The sequence below is a fragment of the Notamacropus eugenii genome, chromosome 1, assembly GCF_028372415.1.
Source record: "Notamacropus eugenii isolate mMacEug1 chromosome 1, mMacEug1.pri_v2, whole genome shotgun sequence".
NCBI classification, from domain to species: Eukaryota; Metazoa; Chordata; class Mammalia; order Diprotodontia; family Macropodidae; genus Notamacropus; species Notamacropus eugenii.
In genome coordinates this window covers 735,750,238-735,759,392 of record NC_092872.1, presented here as the reverse complement: position 1 = coordinate 735,759,392, position 9,155 = coordinate 735,750,238, and positions in this window count along the sequence as shown.

The following is a 9,155-nucleotide window of genomic DNA, read 5'->3' as shown; positions in this document are numbered from 1 at the left end:
TATAATGGGTTTTATTTTTCCTGCTTTCTTGTTAGGTAAAGAGAGAGAGTCTGGAACTAAAACTAAAATAAATATGAATTAAAAAACAACAAATACAAACAAACAAAATAGTACCTACCCTCAATATTTTAATCAGGGATGACAAAACATAAAGGAGACCTGAAGATCATGTTGAATCTGCAGTTGGCAGCATGACACGGTGTAGAGAAGCCTGGGAAGACCTGGTGATCAGAAAGATGAAAGAAAAACTCACCAAGTGGAGCCAAGTGACCCAAGGTCAGAACCCAAGGTTAGGAAGAAAAGAGGGGTGGAAAGTTAGCCAGATGGCTCTGAAAGATCCTAGTAATCATTGTCAGGGCTAGATAGTGACTTTGAAGGAAGGGAATCACATGAAGAAGATAAGGGTTGTTGTGAAGATGCAATGAGATAGTATTTGTAACGTTCTTTGCAAACCTTTGAGTATATTGATGCTAGTTATTAGCTATTAACCTGGAGTCCACGAACTTGGATGAGAAGAAAATAACATTTTTAAAAAAATTTTCACTCACCTCTACCTGAAATGAGTATTTCCTTCAACTACGAAAGTAGGCAACTGAGATTATTCTGAAAAGGGGTCCCTACGCTTCACCAGTCTGCCAAATGGGACCACGGCGTATAGGGTCAAACCATGTAGCCAAGACTGTCTAGACCCAGAGGGGACCTCTGCCTAGACCCAGATGGAGTAAGATGATGAACCAGTGAAAGACACTAAAAAGGGGTTTAATGAAAGGAAGAGCTAGTGAGTGTCCAGTCCTTAGATCATGCTCTGATTTGTCTTTCCTGATAGGGTATAGTGAGCATATGCAATAACCTCTGCTTGGCTTCTGTCCAACATGTGGAATCTTTATTTAAGCCTTAGGCAAGGGTGCAGTAGAGTGATGAAGAGTCTTGTAGTTGACTGAAGAGCCAGAAGGATTGGTGATACTAGGGAGACTGAGAGATGCTTCAAAGCCATTCCAGGTCCCACTGACAACCAGAATACTGGATCTAGTAGCAAAAGGAGAGAAGTTTGGGGAGGGGCCAGTTCAGTAATAGTTTAACTCATGAGTTGATATATCAAGCAAGAGGCCATCCTAGCAGAGTAATGAAATGACTCCCATCCCCACAGTTTCACTCTAAACCAAACTTGGTAGGGACTCTGTGAAGAGAGGAATGGATTCCCAAGTCCAGGAGTCACAAAGTAACCATTGGACCCACATGTTTACTACATGTGTGTCTCACTACCTTTGTACTTTATATTTTGAGCTCACTTTTCCCAAGGTCCTTGAGAGTAAGGGGAGAGTATGTCCCTGAATTGTTGGGACTGTTTTGTAAATACCGTGTTTGCTGTACCTTCTCAGGTACCTTTTGTAAAAGCTGATAGATGGTCAGATTACCCAGTTTTCACATACGTACTCTAGAAAAATACTGAATTTTGTGCTAGACTAAATAATGATAAGGAAATCCAATGAGAAACTACAGTAAGTAACTTACTCCATCCCAGAACTGCAAAACAAACTCCACAGGTAAAAGAAAGGGAGTCCCCAGCAAGCTAGCCCTGGTTCAGGCGATTAAGCCCAGTTTCTTAGTGGGACCAGAAATAGACCAGAGACATATGTAGACTGCATACTTGGTGGGGGAAAGGGTAGGATAATAGGCGAAGGAGAAACAAATATCCTTTCAGAACCTCCCTGAGAGAGTTAAACAAGATAAACAGAGGTATTGGGGGTTAGTTGATGTTATTCTGAGGGTTTTAAGAAAAAAAGAAAAGGGAGGATAAAAAGAATACATACACGTAGAAAAGAGGAAGAAGGAGATGAAACTTGTTTTTCATAATTAAATTGTGTAAGAAGAGTATTCAGTCATGGAAAAAGGGGTAGGGAGAGCAGGGATCAGACGCATCTTGCTCTCATGTAAAATGACCAAAGAAAGGTTAGTCACATAAGTTTGACATAGAAATACATGAAACTCTACAGGGAAACATGAGAATTGGGGGAGGAAAGGTAGAGTTGATAAACATTAGTATAGATACAGTAATTAAATCCATGTATAACGAGAAGGGAAGAGGGGGCAGGACCAGATCCTTGAGGGCCACCTATAACCATAGGTTGGAGGAGGATCCAATGAATGAGACAGAAGGAAGGGTCAGATAGTTGGAGGAGAACCAGAAGGGAGCATGAGAGAAAAGCAGGTCGAGAAGAGAGTGATCAGTGGGGTCGAGGACAATGAGAATAGAGAAAAGTTCATTGAATCTGGAAATTAAAAGATGACTGGTAATTTTGAGGGGAGCTTTGGTGGAATAATAAGGTTGGGAGCCAGGTTATAGGGGGTTAAGAAGAGAGTGAGAGGAAGGTATCTCCCTATTGGAGAGCTACAAAGGGCAAAAGAGACATAGAAGGATAGCAGGGATGGAGAGATCAAGGGAAGGTTTTCTCAGGATAGGGAAGACCTGGGCATGTTTGTAGGCAGTAGAAAACCATCCAGTAGACAGGGAGAGATTGTAAATAAGTGAATGGGGATGACAGAGGGGGCTATCTGTTGGAGGAGGTAGGATGGAATGGGATAGCTTGGACAAATAGAAGGATTAGCCTTGATCAGGAGCGAGGTCACCTCTTCATGTGAGACTGGAGTGAATGAGGAGAAGGTGGCCAAAAGCATCTGAGTGATAAAAGATGAGGAAGCTCATGGTGAATGGTTTCAACATTATTCTATAAAATAAAAGGCAGGGTCTCTGCTGAGAGAGTGGGGGAAGACGAGCCATGGGAGGTTTGAGGAGGGATGAAAAGGTTTAGAAGAACCACTGTGGAGAGTGAGTTGATAAGAGAATTATGGTAGGATTGCCTAGTAGCATCGAGGGCCAATCTGAGGTTATTTAACATAAATTTGTAGTGGCTCCAGTCAGAACTGTTGCATGGTTTTCTCCACCTTTATTCAGCAGCACATGCATAGGTATGAAGGTGAATGGTGGGAGTGATTCAAGGTTGAGGCCTGGCTGGGTATAATTAATGATATGATAAAGTGGATAAGGATTCAAAAAAGGAAGGTAGTGTAAAGTTTAATTGACCCATTAAGGAGTCAAGATGAAGAGGAGGGGTTAGTGTAGGAGAAAATGTTTGGGAGAGAATTGAGGGGTCAAGGGATAAAGTATAGTATTATATAAAGGAAGGCAGAGAGGGATGGAGAGAAAGAGAGAGAGAAACAGACAGACAGAGACAGAGAGACAGAGAGAGACAGAGAGACAGAGACAGGAAGAGAGAGGAGAGAGAGAGAGAGAGAGAGAGAGAGAGAGAGAGAGAGAGAGAGAGAGAGAGAGAGAGAGAGAGAGAGAGAGAAGGGAGGGAGGGAGGGAGGGCCAGGTGAAATGCTAATAGATTATGGTTGGATAAGAGAGTTTTAGAATTACTGAACATGGAGGCAGTACATTTATGGCAAAATCAAAGGTGTGACCAAGGTGGGCTAGAGGAGTAGCTCATGGGAGATGAGTAGGTTGAGTAACTGTGTAATTAGGGTATTTGAGGGAGAATTAATTGCATGCTGAAGTCCCCTAGTGTGAGGACAGAAATTGGGGAAGAAAGAAAGATCTTAAGCCAGATATCAAACACATTAAGGAAGGAAGAGGAGTGACTTGGAGGGTCTATAGCAATGGCTACCAGTATTTTGTTTCCTGGTAGATATGGATAACACGAACCTCAAAGGAAGAGAGTTTACTGAGTGATGAAGGGAGAGAACCTGGAAGTGGCAATGGGGAGTAAGGGGTAGTCCAAAAGGAGTGAAGGTGCAACCAGTATTGTAAAGGACAGAAGGGAGGGTGAGTCATCAGGACAGTCTGGTTTCAGTAAGAGCTAGTAGAAGGAGGGAATGGGAGATGAATAGTGCAAGGTCTGGCTAGCGTCAAGATGTAACATCCCTAAGACGTGAAGAGTATGACCAAGTGTGAGAACATTCATCAATGAGTAGATAGCACTACTCCTCTACTGTCAAAAGTCAGGTATAGAGACATCTGAAGTTGAAGGCAGGGCTCCTCAGGATTGTCTAATATATCTCTTTTTACATATGGGGAAACTGAGTTCTAGTGAAGTGAAGTGACTTGTCCAACCATGCTCAGCCAAACTCTCCCTGTAACAAACAAGACCAGCTCAGCAAAACAAACTGATCTAGTTTTCATGTCTGACAGCACGTGCATCCCTCATCCTGTGCACGTGCTCCATTGTTCAATGTGTTTCATCATCAGTCCTCCAGAATTGACTCATCCTTGCACTGATCTTCTTTCTGATGTTCGGAGTTATTGTCCTGTCTATTATAGTGGTCTCTGTGTATTGTTCTCTGGGCTCCACTTCAGTTCCTGCAAATCTTCTCAACTTTCTCTGAATTCTTCATACCCATCTTTTTTTGTTTGTTTTTTGGGGATTTATTTATTTTTAGATTACAACATTCATTTCCACCAAATTTTGAGTTCCAATTTTCTCCCTATCTCTCACCTCCCCCCACTCCATAACACCTTGCATTCTGATTACCCCTTCCCTCAATATGCCCTCCCTTCTATCACACCCCACCCTTCCCTTATCCCCATGTTCTCTCTTTTCTTGTAGGGCAAGATAGATTTCTATACTTCAATACCTGTGTTTCTTATTTCCAGGTTATATGCAATAATAATTCTCAACATTCCTTTCTACTACTTTGAATTCCAACTTCTCTCCCTCCCTTACTCCCTCCTCACCCATCCCCACTGAGAAGGTAAGCAATTCAATACAGACTAAATATGTGTCGTTTTGCAAAAGACATCCATAATAATCATGTTGTGTAAGACTAACTATATTTCCCTCCATCCTACCCTGTCCCCCCTTTCTTCTATTCCCTTGTTTGACCTTGTCCCTTCCCAAAAGTGTTGACTTCTAGTTACTCCCTTCCCCCATTTGCCCTCCCTTCTATCATCCCCCTCATCCCACTTGTCCTGTTTTCCCCTACTTTTCTGTAGAGTAAGATTGATTTTCATACCAAATTTAGTGAGCATGTTATTCTCTCCTTAAGCCATATGTGGAGAGTAAGCTTTATTCTTCCCCTTCACCTCCTCCCTTTTCTCCTCCATTGAAGATTTTTCTTATCTCTTTTATGAGAGATAATTTGCTCCATTCCATTTCTCCCTTTCTCCTCCCAATATGTTCCTCTCTGACCCCTTAATTTTATTTTTTTATAGATATCATCCCTTCTGATTCAACTCAACCTGTGCTGTGTGTGTGTGTGTGTGTGTGTGTGTGTGTATAATCCCTCCAACTACCCAAATACTGAGAAAAGTCTCAAGAGTTACAAATATTATCTTTCCATGTAGGAATGCAAACAGTTCAGCTTTAGAAAGTCCTTTATGATTTCTCTTTCCTGTTTACCTTTTCATGCTTCTCTTGATTCTTGTGTTTGAAAGTCAAATTTTCTCTTCAGTTCTGGTCTTTTCATCAAGAATGCTTGAAAGTCCTCTATACCATTGAATGACCATTTTTTCCCTTGTAGTATTATACTCAGTTTTGCTGGATAGGTGATTCTTTGTTTTAATCCCAGTTCCTTTGACTTCTGGAATATCCTGTTCCAAGCCCTTTGATCCCTTAATATAGAAGCTGCCAGATTCTGTGTTATCCTGATTGCATTTCCACAATACTTGAATTGTTTCTTTTTAGCTGCTTACAGTATTTTCTCCTAGACCTGGGAACTCTGAGATTTGGCCATAGGAGGTGATCAGTGGATTGCTTCAATATTTATTTTGCCCTCTGGTTCTAGAATGTCAGGGCAGTTTTCCTTGACAATTTCATGAAAGATGATGTTTAGGCTCTTTTTTTGATCATGGCTTCAGGTAGTCCCATAATTTAAAAATTGTCTCTCCTGGATCTATTTTCCAGGTCAGTTGTTTTTCCAATGAGATATTTCACATTATCTTCCATTTTTTCATTCTTTTGGTTTTGTTTTGTAATTTCTTGGTTTATCATATAATCATTAGCTTCCCTCAGCTCCATTCTCATTTTTTAAAATTAATTTTATTTATTTTCAGTGTTCTACAATCACTACCATATAACTTAGATTTTTTTTCCCCTCCCTCCCCTCTTTCTCCCTGAGATGGCATACAATTTTGTATAGGTTCTACACATACATTCCTATTAAATACATTTTCACTATAATCATGCTGCATAGAAGAATTAAAATGAATGGGAGAAATCATGTAACAAACCAAAACATAATACACACACACACATGCAAAATGATCTGCTTTCTGTGACTGAATTCCATAGTTCTTTCTCTGGATGTGGAGGGTATTTTGCCTTAAAAAACCATTGGGAATTTTTGCAATTTTTCAATGAAGCTCCAAGTCTACCAGAAAAAGCTCTCACATACTGTGGTCATGGCTGTGCACAAAGTTCTCCTGGTTCTGCTCCTTTTGCTCAGCATCAAATCATATAAGTCTTTCCAGGCCTCTCTGAAGTCTTCCTATTCATCATTTCTTATAATACAATAGTATTCCATTACATTCTTATACCATGATATATTTAGCCACTCCCCAATTGATGGGCATCCCCTTGATTTCCGGTTTTTAACCACCACAAAGTGATGCTATAAAAATTTTTGTACTTGTGGGACCCTTTCCCATTTTTATGATCTCTTGGGAATACAGTCCTAGAAGAGCTATTGCTGGGTCAAAGGGTATGCATATTTTTGCAATCCTTTGGGTAGAGTTCCAAATTGCTCTCCAGAATGGGTGGATCAGCTCGCAGATCCACCAACAATGAATTAGTGTTCCAACTCTCCCACATCCTCTCCAACATTTACCATCTGCCTGTTCTGTAATGTTTGCCAATCTGATAGGTGTGATGTGGTACCTCAGAGTTGTTTTGATTTGCATCTCTCTAATCAATAGTGATGAAAAACATTTTTTCATATGACTATAGATATTTTTAATTTCTGCCTCTGAAAACTACCTGTTCATATCCTTTGACCATTTATCAATTGGGGATCATTTTCAAAGAACTATTTTCTTCAGTGAGCTTTCGAACCTCTTTTTTCATTTGGTTGATTCTGCTTTTGAAAGCATTCTTCTCCTCATTGACTTTTTGGACCTCTTTTTCCAATAGAGTTAGCCTATTTTTCAAGGTGTTATTTTCTTCAGTATTTTTTTGGGCCTCCTTTAGCAAGCTGTTGACTTGCTTTTCAAGCTCTTCCACGGCCTGAGCCCATTTTCATTTTGGAGGTAGTGGATACAGAAGCCTTGACTTCCTCTGACAATATGCATTGTTCTTCCTCACCTGAAAGGATGGAAAGAAATACCTGTTCACCAAGAAAGCAACCTTCTATGGTCTTATTTTTTTTCCCCTTTTTTGGGCATTTTCCCAGCCAGTTACTTGACTTCTGAGTCCTTTGTCAAGAGGAGGGTCCTAGAGCTCCTCCTCACCCCAGGACGGTGCTCAGGGCTGAGATTCAGATCAGCAGCTCAATTCCTCCAGGGGCTTTAAGCTGAGCCACTCCCACAATGGAAGCTGCTGCCCCACTTGGCCACTGTCAGGAAGTGCTGCTGCCCTGCTGTTGCCGCTGCCACCACAGCTGCCGGGGGGGGGGGGGGGGGGGGGGGGGAAGGGAACCTGCTCCCCTCTGCCCATCTGGGAAAGCCCTCTCACTGACCTTTGAAGCTTTCTTTGGTGCTTGTGGGTTGAGGGATCTGAAACCCTCCCTGCTGGGGATTCTGCCCTAGAGGCCTGTTCCTGTCCTGTTCGTCCAGGTGACCAGTGGCCAGGGCTGGGCTCTGCTCTGTTCAGTGTCCTGTGGGATAGACCTTTCAAGTTACCTTTATCTGGAGATCTCTTTCACTCTCTTGTTCTGTGGCTTCTCCTGCTCTAGAATTTGTTGAGTCATTTTTTACAGGTATTTTATGGGCTGTGGGGGAAGAGCTTGTGTATGTGCATCTTTCTACTCTGCCATCTTGGCGCCGCCCCTCATACCCATCTTTTGTCATGGCCCAGTAGTCAGTATTCCATTCCATTCATGTACCGCCATTTGTTCAGCTATGGCCCAACTCATTGTCTTCATGTTTCCTGTGGATGGAGAGATGGTGTCTATTGCTGGGGAAGGGAGATCCTCAGGCTTCTTTTAGGCAAAGAAACTTTGACTTTCTCCTTCCATCCAACTCCCCAAAACTAGGATGGTACTTTTCCTCCCCCAGGAGGCTAGAGGATTTCTAACCCCCTCTTTCCTGGTGGTTACCATAGAGACTAAGTTAAGTCCTTTTCTTCTCTCCCAGTGTCAAGCACATTTCACTGACGCAGAAAGGATAGAAAACAAACTATAGGAAGAGGGCCCCTCTGAGGTGTGTCTACAGCCACCAGCCACTTCAAAGCCCCTTAAGACCCAACATCACAACTGATTGCCTATGGTTGGGCAGTTTGCCACCGAGCTGGTTGGAGGCATTCTAGCTAGGGGTCCTTGGGATTAGCCCTTGGGAGGTGGATCTTCTGATGAAATGGAAATCAGTGAGGAAAATAGTTGACAACACAAAAGTGGAACCTAAAGGGATGGGAGTCTACTGGTCAGGCCCTTTGAAGAAGGCTTCATCCCAGATGTCTCCTTGTTTATATAACAGCCCCCACCTTCCTCTGGAAGAAAAGAAGCATTTGTTAAGCACCTACTGTATACCAGGCACTAGGCTAAGCACTTTACAAATACTATCTCATTTAATCCTCTCACCAACCCTAAGGGGTGCTATTAGTAGCCCCACTTTAGAGTTGTGGAAATTGAGGCAGAGGTGAAGTGACTTGCCCAGAATGACACAGCTAGGAAGAGTCTGAGGCTGGATTTGAACTCAGATCTTCCTGCCTCTAGCTCCATGGCTCTATCCACTGTGCAACCTAGATTCTTCTCTGGAGAAGAACAGGCTGAGGGAAGAAGCAGGGATTCTTCCTTGTGGTAGGAAAGGCAGGACAGTACTCCAAGGCTGGACTGGAGGCCATGATGTGTGGAGGAGGGCAGAGAAGAAAATTCCTATAAATTCAATTAGATAAAACTTATTAAAATGGGACCCTCCATACCAGGTCCTGTGTTCCATACAGGGCCTCCAAAGTAAACGCCGAACAGTCCCCTGCCCTCAGGGGCCTCGCATGTTACTTTGTGAA